Genomic DNA, 11,323 nt, shown 5'->3' with positions numbered 1-11,323 from the left:
AAGGACCCCACTTCCCCAGTCACAGGCAGCCATCTTCTCCTTGTGTCCTCATGTGGTGAAGGGGCTAGGGAGCTCTCTGGGCTCTCTTTTGTAAGGGTGCTAATCCTATTCATGAGGGCTCCACCCTCACGCCCTAATCACCCCCTAAAGACCCCACCTCCTAATACCGTCACACTGGGGATTAGGATTTCAACAAGTGAATTTTGGGAGATCACAAATAATTCAGTCTATAGCAGATGGTATTTCAGGTTAGTCAGGGGAAAATAGATTATTATTATTACTATACAATTTATATAGGAACAATATGAATATCTATTTGAAAAAAAATTAAGTTCTATTCTTGCCTCACAGCATACTTGAATTAGTCAGTGTTCTTGGTTGCAGACAACAGAACCCTCTCTAGCTAGTTAAGCAGAAAAGGAAATTACTAAATTATTAAAGGATATTAATTGGCCCTGAGGCTCTCTAAGAAGGCCAGGAGTCAGGCCTGAGCACTATGGGCCCAGGAATAGCCCAAATTACTGCACAGGCCAGCTCTAATGGACAGCCTGCTACTTTCTTCCTAAGGACTGACCTCCAGACCCCACTGCTGGCGCCACCATCACTGCCTCTGAGACCTGGAGGCCTGTCCACCACCCTCCCCAGAATGGATGTTGGAGGCCGCTACTCTGCTCATCACTGGTTTCTAAATTTCACATGGATCTGCAGAACCTTGGTCACGTGCCTGTGCCCTATTTGCTAAGCTGGCTGGAACACTGAGTTTCCAGCTTCTGTCATGGGGCAAGGACAAACAGATAAAGTGAGAACACCCCCTACACACACATCACACACACACACACACGCAGGCACGCATGCATGCACACAGGAGGTCTCCAAGTTGCTGATCAGCCAAAACATAATATGTGTTCACTATATGCTTTAGAATAAATTCTAGGAATTAAAGAGTTAACTGGAAAAAAGGAAGCCCTAAAGGGGCTGGAAGGTATAGGCAAATATTGAACTGATCTTGGGACTTTCTGAACATATAAGCAATGGAAGAAATCACAAAGGAACAGACCAACAGATTCAACTACTTAAAAATCCAATCCTTCTTACATCAAGCCAACCGTGGACAGTTTGACCCGTCACCCCTTGGTAGTGTTTGCCCCGTTTAAAATCTGCACATGCATTAGGCCGAAGTCAAGTGGATAAAATAAATTTGGAAGGTCATCGGAGATCACACAATTTGAGTCCAACTGAAACTATTTCAGTCCTCTCAGAAGTGCCTAAAACCCAGCTCTGTTCTACTCCAGAAGATTGTTTGTATTTCTGAATTTCCAAATTTCTGAATTTCTGTATTTTGTTTTCCCCAGTCTCTTGAGAATTGCTCTTACATATTTGGAAAGTTTAATTATTTTATTGTCCAAATTACTTTCTGTCTTTTAGAGGAATTTAAGTTAATCCATGTCTAGACTTATGAGATTCTTTTAATTAGGAAGAGGAATGACTTTGGTCGCAATGTGGATTTTTCCTCCAGTTCCCTCAGCCCTGTTTACAAGGTTATTGCTGAATGTATTATTGCTGAAGTGGAGGCTGACGCGGGGCAGTTAAGGAGAATCCTCTTTATTCCTTTTCATTACGGCTCCTGGAGAATGTTTGGACTTGGCTCTCATGGCTAGCTAGGGTCTGACAATTGCTTTTTACTGGCAACATAAAATATATTGCCTTTTGATTTCCGGCCAGCTTTAAAAAGTATTACTCAGATGATGATAAACTTAATCTGCAAAGAAAATGAAGAAAACAAGAGAGCAAATCAGAGTCTTGGTGCAGATATGTGCTGACGGGTGCGATGCTGGTGGCCTGAGCCTGACAGCGATGCAGAAGCAGGGGCACAGCCCCCACCTACTGTGGCCCACTCTAGGATGGGTGAGGGGATGAACAGTGTCCCACAGATGGCGGGCGAGGAGATCGAGAAGGGCTATCTGATCAACGAGATATTAATTGTTTTGGAATTTGTTATCTGAGATTAAGCAAAAGAGAGCACTTGTAAGCAGATAGGAAAATTAGGATCTGTTCTAGCCACTACTTTCCATCCTTTGCATTCCTACCCCTGTAAACCTACCAACGTACCCATTTCATCGCAAGAAATAGAAAAAGTCAGAAAACTTCATTCTGGCGTTTATATGCCAAGTACTTTGAATAGGTCACAGAAAAATAATTTTGCTACTGACAGCTTTTTTCAAGATGATGGGTGTGGCGGATTAAAGATGGTGCAAATTCTTGACTGCTTGTCCTCTTAATCGGAGCTGGCTCTAGCTTTGACCATAGAAAGTGGTGGAAATTTTTACTGTAGAACTTCCAAGGCTGTGCCTTAAGAGAGCTGCAGCTTCTGCTTCCAAGTGCTGGGAATGGTCCTTCTTGGAACCCACTTGGCTCCTTGTGAGAAGCACGAGCAGGTGGAGTGGCCACGTGGAAGAGAACTAAGTTCCTCCAGTTCAGCTCCCAGCTGGGGGCCACCACCAACCTCCAGGCCATGTGAGTGAACCATCTTGAACATTCCAGCCTCTGGATGACTGTCAGGCCAGCTAACACCGTGTGGGGCAGAGAAACCATCAGGCCAAGCCCAGTCAACCCAAAGAACCATAAGAGAGATAATAAATGCTTGCTGTTACGTTAAGCCACTAAGTTTTGGGGTGGCTTTTTGCACAGGAATAGGTAACCAAAACAATGGGTCTTGAGAAAATAACTGGAGGGCCATTTTGGTTGAGCAGTGTGTCAAGTTTGCATGTGTGAGTGTAGAATTCAGAGCTGGCTTAGAGCCAAAGTCATGTGGTAATAAAAGTTTGACGGAGTTGCTTGGGGCAAAAGATTTTGGAGGGAGGAGTCTAAAGCTGAGAGTGTATGTAGTTGGGGCAAAAAAGAGGAGACAAAAGGAGAAAGAGAAAGGGAGAGAGAGATTGACTGAGAGAGTACCTTAAACCACCACCCTACCCTGCCCCATCACCTCGGTGGCAGGTTAGCAGAGAAGAAAGCTGGGAAATGAAACCCGAAGTCATTTACTGCTATGGTAAGTGACATGTAAAGCTCTTCCTCATGGCCCTACGCAGTCTTCAGGACAGTCTATGTTATGCGTCTGTGCAAGTGCACTCTTTGGGGAAAACTAAAAAGTGATTTTAATTCTGCACATGGGAGAGTGGGGAGCAATCAGACACAGTGGCTGCTCACTGTTACTCAGGAGTCAGAGGACAAGAAGGCAGAGCACAGGGCACGGACATCACGCAGCATCTCATCTGGTCAGCAACCCTGTGAGATGGGTATCCTTCAATCGAGGCTTCGAGATGGGAAGTAACGTTTCCGAGGTAGTGCAGCCTAGAAGTGGTGGCACCGGGATTCTTACCCAGTTCTCTCTAATCCCATTGCTTGAATTCTTTCCACTTCGCCCTGTTTTCTGTGCTTCTTTTCATCTTTTACTGTTCAGGTAAGTGATCTTCAAGACCTAAACACGTGTTTCATATGTCTTTCATACCTAGGTTTCTCAAGCCTTTTATTCTCTATAAATGCAATCCCCAAAGAGTATTTAAAAGCTTTTTGAGAGGCTATTAGCCTAATGGTCATGTGCATAGATGCTGGAGCCAAATTACCTTGGTTCAAAGCTCAGCTCACTCCCTACCGGCTTTGTGATATTGGGCAAGTTCCTTAACCTTTATGTGCCTCTGTTTCCTCATCTGTAAAATGCAGATGATGTTTTCTATCTCTTTAGTTTGTTGGGAGGTTTCAATAAGTTAATGCCTAAAGTGCTTACGGCAGCACCTAGCACATAGTAAAGGCTACACACGTATTAGCCATTATGATTATGTTTCCTGCACTGTTTCAGTCCCTTCTGGTGGATGGGACACTTTTTTCAATTGTCCTGGAGTTTGGTGCTGGTTTGTATTGGAGATAAGGGGTGGGATGGCTTCTCCTTGCAGTGAGCCAACACCACCCGCTCCCTGAAGTGGTCAGATTGTCCCCAGCAAGGCGATAGGGAATTCTGTCCCAGGGCAGCAACTGTGGACCAATGAAGAATCCCACTTAAAATGTCCTTTTTCTTTATTTGGGATGAAGAGAATAAGTTTCTCTGTAATTTCAGGAGATGAACACCTGTCGGGAGAGCAAGCAAATGAACTTACTAAACAAGATACACAAGGTCTTGTTAAACAAGAACTCTAAACTAGAGATTTCTGGATGACACTAATTTCCCTTCATTAAGTGAAAAGAGACAGTTACTTTGGTTGCCATACCTTGCTTAAGAACCTCATTTGTTTGCCTGAGAAGGAAACAGCATTATAATCTCATGCCAAAGGTGTCAGATACAGTTTGGGGATTTGTCTGTAGGATTCTCCCATAAGAGGAAATATACAGAAAAAAATTCTGGAAGACTATTCATCAAAATATTAACAGTGTTGGGGCTGGCCTGGTGGTGCAGCAGTTAAGTTTGCACGCTACGCTTCAGCGGCCCAGGGTTTGCAGGTTCTGATCCCGGGTGCGGACCCATGCACTGCTCATCAAGCCATGCTGTGGCAGGCGTCCCACATATAAACTAGAGGAAGATAGTCATGGACATTAGCTCAGGGCCAGTCATCCTCAGAAAAAAAGAGGAGAATTGGCAGCAGATGTTAGCTCAGGGCTAATCTTGCTCAAAAAGAAAAATTAACAGTGAGAACTTTGAAGCTTTCCCACTATGATCAAGTACAAGACAAGGATGCATAGGCAGAGCACAGAGGATTTTTAGGCAGTGAAAATACTTGTATGATATTATAATGATGGATATATGTTATTATGCTTTTGTCTAAACCCAGAGAACATACAACACCAAGAGTGACCCCTAAGGTAAACTATGGACTTCGGGTGATTATGATGTATCAATGTAGGTTCACTATTGGTAAGAAATGTACCACTCTAGTGAGTGACGTTGATAATGGGAAAGGCTATTGGTGTGCGGGGCCAGGAGGTACATCTCTGCTCTACATCTTTCTCTCAATTTTGTTGTGGATCTAAAACTGCACTAAAAAATAGTCTTAAAAAAAATTAGCAGTGCCCGTCTCTTGTCGATGGGGTTATAGGGAAACTTATCTTTTTCCTTTATACTTTTCTTTATTTTCTGATTTCTTTTTAAAGAATATGTTTTGCTCTTATTGTCAATAGAAACAAGAAAGCCACTGCAAAGAGAAAAAAGTAGTTCAGAACTCATTATTGACTTGGGATTTATGGATTCATCAAGAAGTCTCATTCCAGTAACAATCTTTGCTATACTCCCAGCTCAACCCATCTGTGCTTAGCTGACAGAGAGAATACCCACTCAGAACCCTTAATGACAGTCTTTCTACCTATTGGAAGGCTGTTATGCAGTTTCTTCCTCTTTCTTGGAGGAAAATGACACCAATTTTGTTAGTCTTTTCTCCTAGAGCCAATTTTCCAAACCCTTTCATCTTGATAACACTTCCCAGTGGCAACTCCACCAACTACGAGAAAAAAATTACATTTCACTGGCCTCCATCAAAGCAAGTTGACCACATTCTGCAACAGACATTGGAGAGTCTGAAATAAAAGCTTACCAGATCACTTGTATCTGAGAAAAGGCTAAATAAAGCATAGTGACTAAATTGGCCCCTGGTGGCCTCCAGCAGTGCCATCACTACCACACCTGTCAGCTGTTACTGCAACCCCAAGGGCAGGCTTTAATTTCTGTTATCATGAGACCAGGGGACCAGAATGCTCTATTGCCAATTTTTCTCCCTTAATAATACTAATAGTTCTGATTATTATATGATTAATAATAACAAAATAACTATATTGATATATTATTATTATTGCTATTGTTTCAGTTGGTTTTTATTATTTGCAGTAGTTATGTTCTATAGAGTTGCCAAGAACTTTAAATTAGTTGATACTGAAACATGATTCATGGGGGAAATTCTAGGTCAGGTACCTACAAGCCTCTACTCCCAACATTTTCATCAATCCATCAATACATCCCTTATTTCATGTGTATTTCTGTTTAAAGACGCCTTAGTTAGCATGTGCTGTTGACTGAACTCACAGCCAGCAGCGCTAGAACTGAAATCCAACGTACCTATCTAACACATGTTTTCTCTATAAGGCATATGGCAGCCTTCTTGCACTTAGAACACTGGACAGCACTTCACCATTACACATGGGGACTATTTTAAGTAGAGGAATCACAAAAATGCAAAAATCCTGCCACTAAATAGATTGCAAAAAGGACACATTTACAGCCTGAGAGCTGAAACAAGAAGGCAGAGCATCGCCTTGTTTGAACTCAGCTGGGAATGTGTGCATTGAGCTCCTCCCTAATTTAAAGAGACAAATACGTGGCAGAAGAGCAAATACATGCTTGCTAGAAAAGAACTCGTTTGTCTTATTTCTCAATTAGTTCGGAACTTATTGGGCCCTAGCACACACCCCAACACTTGGTAGGAGCTTAGTCAAAGCCCCTGGAATCTGAAACAAGGAACATTTCCATCTCTGACTCCTGAAATTATCGGAGCGACCCATTTCTCAAACACATCCAGTTTCCCAGAAAAAGTAGATGCTTTATACGGCAAACTGTGAGAGAAACCACCCAGCAGATTACAGTAACCCTTCAGGCCGGGCTTATAATTTCCTTGTACTCTCTGCACACGCCAGGGGTTGGCTTAACACATCAAGACCACCCGTTTCACTGTCCTTGTGTATGCAAACTTGACAGGGCTCCCTGGTTATGTCAGGACTAAATATTATCCAAACTCTGACCAGGAACCGGATTGCCCATTGCAAGCCGGATATATTTTCTTTGTATTGTTTCGGAGTATATTATCAGTCTCCTCAGGGCACTTTATATTCAGAAAAGATCTCCCCAGGGAGCAGTAGATAGCTTTGACAACTTGACAATGTTTATACAGGACTGGGTTTGGGAGTGGCTGAAATGGAGTAAAATCTAAACCTCGTTTTGTTCCAAGCTCTTGGTTTACCTTAAACAAGCGGCACGCTCCCTACAAAATAAGACCATCCAACCCAGAGAAGCGGGAAAGCTCAGTTAGATTTCTAGCAAATTCAGTCTCTTATTAGGGCCTCTCTTCAAAGCCACTGGTTAATTACAAATGTAAGTCTAAAACCGTTATTTATTTATGTACAGTTTAGAAGCAGCTTGGACATCTCCTAGAACAGACTGAAAGCAGAAGATCCTTGTCGCTGAACATTTAGTCTCTCTAAGCATGGTGGTAGATGCTTTCAAAGATGGCGTTCCATTTAACCTCCACAATGACTCTGTGAATTGCATTTTATTGCTGAATTTTACTGGTAAAAAAAAAAACACCAAGGTTCAAACCTTTAATGTAATTTGCCCACAGTAGCTCAGAAGAACTGGAAGGAATATCAAAGTTTCTAAGAACAGAAATAGGATAAGAAATATTTTTTTTACCCAGGGTCAAAAGAATGACTCATTTGACTACATTAAACAAACAAACAAACAAACAACAAAAACCTTTTGCATGGCAAAAACACCAGAAACAACACAACATGTCAAGAACCTCTACATTCCAAAGTGAGATGCTAGATGTTCTATGCATGACTGGCAAAAGATATTTTGAAAAACCTATTTTGTGACCTCAAAATAAATGATCTGGAGAGTCAAAATTGAGGAGAGAGAGTTACACGTGCTGTGCATTCTGTCTTCCTTCGATGAGAATGAGGAGGACAGCGCTGCCCTCCCGCCGTAAGCCACATTCTTTAGGTTGCAAGAGAGCTTGGCGCGTGTCCCCTAGAGTTGAAGGAGCACAGGGATTTGTATATGACTCACTTTTGAAAAATTCTACGGGCGGATGGCTGAGTGATGCAGCCTGAGGTGGCTGAGTAGAAAGGTGGACACTGAGAACAGATTGTAGTTCACTGATGAGGAGCACAGACGCTTCCTGGAGGACCAGCTGGGGGGATTCAGCTTGAAGTCATCTTGGAATCTCCCACAGAGAACTTTTCTGGAAGGGTAATGTGACCCCAACAGAGGGAATGGGCAGTCAGATGTCCATGGCTTAGAGGGAATTATAAATAGCCAGTGAGAGGGGGGAATTCTCCACGTTAAGAAAGCTGTGATCACATGGGGCATCTCTGGGGAATCCATGAAAGCATCCCACTAGGAAAGACTCAGCTTTGGGAACCCCCATACAGCAGAGACAATGCCATGCTTTTCTTTTCAACTCCTCCAGGCACACAGCTAGACCCAGCTGCCCTTGCAGTTCGGTGGGATCATGTGACTGAGTCGCAGCCAATGGAGTCTGGGCAGGAGTATTATGACAGACACCTTCCCAAAGAAAGTACATACCACAGGATCCTCTAGGGTTTTTCTCTTTTTCACCAACAGCCAAGCAGGATGGAGTCCTGGAAAATGGAGAAGCCACAACCTGGAAGAAGTGGGGCTTTGAGTGACTGTGTGGAGTGGAGTCCTGCCTCCCCACTCTGCTCAAACACTGACCCAGGTTTCCTGTGACATCGGTGAGAAGAAAACATTCACAGTTAAGACACTCTAATTTGGGGTTTTCTGTTATTACAGTTAGTATAAATTCAACTAGCACACTCTGACACCTAGAGGACACTATTGCCAGATTGTGTCTGTGACAGACAACCAAGGCTTCTTCTGTCCATTTTCTTTCCTGTCTCTTACCCTCTCCTCAGCCCTCCAACCCTGGAGAAGTCCGAGGCTGACTCAGGGAGGAGAGGAGCCAGGAAGGAAAACAAGCAGCAGCCAGGCATGTCCCCTCCCCCACCACAGACTTCCGACGTGTGGTTGGGGGAAGGGAACGCCCTTAAATAGGATAAGAAAATGACAATTTCAAATTTACTCTAGACTGGATATTTAGGCTAATACCATAAGGCCAGACTTGTAATTAAAATTACCAAAGGCATTTTTATGAAGTGTCTGGGGAAAAAGAAAAAAAAGAGAACAGCTTGTGATTTCATCCACTGACAGAAAAGAGCTAGCCCCACACCGAGAGAAAAAAGAAAATTAGATTTTATTGTATAGAATCAAGCTCATTTAACACAAAGGTCAACACACTTAGATTGTTTCCGGTTTATTGCTACAAACAAAGCTTCAATGAATAACCTCGCACATACATAATTTTATAGGCATGTGAGTATAGCTAGATGATAAATTCCTGAAATTGGAATTGCTGGTTCAGACGATGTGTGTGTTTGAAATTACCAAATTGCCTTCCATAAAAGTTGCTCTCCAGCTTACCGCCCATCGATAATGTGTGAGTGAACTGCAGTCCCCACACCCTCAATCATAGAGTTTTATATTAGTTTTCTGAAGCTGCTGTGACAAATTACCACAAACTTGGTGCCTTAAAACAAAAGAAACTTATTCTCTCACAGTTCTAGAGGCCAGAAGTCTAAAATCAAGGCATCCACAGGGCTGTGCTCCCTCCAGAGGCTCTGGGGGTGGGGGTGGGAGTGGGGGTGCCTTTCTTCTTCCAGCTTCTGCTGGCTCCAGGCATTCTCTGGCTTCCTTGGCTTGTGGCTGCATCACTCCAGTCTCTGTCTCCATCTTCACATGGCCTCATCCTCTCCTGGCTGTGTTATGTCCCTCTACCTCACTCTCATAAGGACACTTGTCACTGGATTTAGGGCCCACCTGGATAATTCACATTGATCTCCTCATCTCAAGATCCTTAACCTAATTATATCTGCAAAGATCCTTTTCCCAAATAAGATCCCATTCACAGGCTTCAGGGATTGGGACGTGGAAATATCTTTTTGGGGAGCCACCATTCAACCCGCTAGAGGTTTAGTAAAACTTATAAAAATCTCTGCCAATCTTATAGACAAAAAAATAGTATTTCTGTATAGATTTATACTCCCTCCTTAAAATGCTCTTGTTTCTTGATCTCTGCGACATCACTCTCTCGAGTCCTCTCCTGGCTGCTCCTTTTAGTCACCTTTGCTGGTCTCCCCTCACTTCCTCATGTCTCACCCCTAAATGAAGGGTTTACTCAGATCTCTTATCTCCTCTGTCTTCCTGCTTTTCCTCTGACTTCGACCAGTGCATGGTTTAAATGCCATGTTTATGTGCCCATGCTCCTGTGTATCTCCTACTCCAACTTTTCCCCTGTACTCCAGACTCTATGTCCAGACTCAACATTTCTGCTGGGATGCAGTACCATGCTGAGCAACTTGGAGCCTAAGGCAAAAGAAAACATGACAGCCCTGAAATACACTCATCAGAATGTACTCTAGCATTTTGAACCAAGTGGGAAAAGGCAAGAAAAGTTCTACATTTAAAAAAAATGACTATGGGACCAGCCCAGTGGCATATTGGTTAAGTTTGCATGCTCTCCTTTGGCAGCCCAGGGTTTGTGGGTTTGGATCCTGGGAATGGACCTACACACTGCTCATCAAGCCACGCTGTGGCAGTGTCCCACGTACAAAATAGAGGAAGATTGGCACAGATGTTAGCTCAACCAATCTTCCTCAGGCAAAAAGAGGAAAATTGGCAACAGAAGTTAACTCAGGGCTAAACTTCCTCACCAAAAAAAAGAAAAGGGGGCTAGTCCCGTGGCCAAGTGATTAAGTTCGTGTGCTCCACCTCAGTGGCCCAGGGTTTCACCAGTTTGGATCTGGGCGTGAACATGGCACTCATCAGGCCATGCTGAAGCAGCATCCCACATACCACAACCCGAGGCACTCACAACTAGAATATACAACTATATCCTGGGGAGCTCTGGGGAGAAGAAGAAGAGAAAAAAGTAAAAGAAGATTGGCAACAGACGTTAGCTCAAGAGCCAATCCTTAAAAAAAAAAAAAAGACTATATGTAAATCCTTGTGTTGCCTGATCTGTTCAAATGCCATTGCCAGCCCTCATTAAGGGGGGCAGGAGGTGCCATCAGGAACCACCAGCTGATGGAAATGATTTCTCCTGTTGCATAATAATGCAGGGTCATAAAACAAACAAAGATCAACAGCCTATCTTTATTTAAAATTTTGATATTTTGTTCAACATCAATTTTTTGCATTAACTTTGATTTTAAAAAAATATTTATTAAAATTTATCTTGATTACTAAGTTTTTTGATGCCCCTTATATTTTCTGCCCAAGGCAAGTGCCACACTTTGCTTCACTCTGATCCTGGCCCTGCCTGAACTGGTGAAACCAAATTCTTGATTCTCCACCCCATCGCACCCCCCAGTCTCAAACTTGTTCCTTGTTCAACGCAGTAAATGGTGGCTCATTCTCCCAGTTGCTCAGGCCAAAACCCTTTGAACCACCCTTCATTCCTTGCTTTCTCTTTTCCTCCATATCTAATCCATCAGT

This window comes from Equus asinus, chromosome 3, assembly GCF_041296235.1.
Source record: "Equus asinus isolate D_3611 breed Donkey chromosome 3, EquAss-T2T_v2, whole genome shotgun sequence".
NCBI classification, from domain to species: domain Eukaryota; kingdom Metazoa; phylum Chordata; class Mammalia; order Perissodactyla; family Equidae; genus Equus; species Equus asinus.
Note: the sequence above shows the minus strand (reverse complement) of the source record.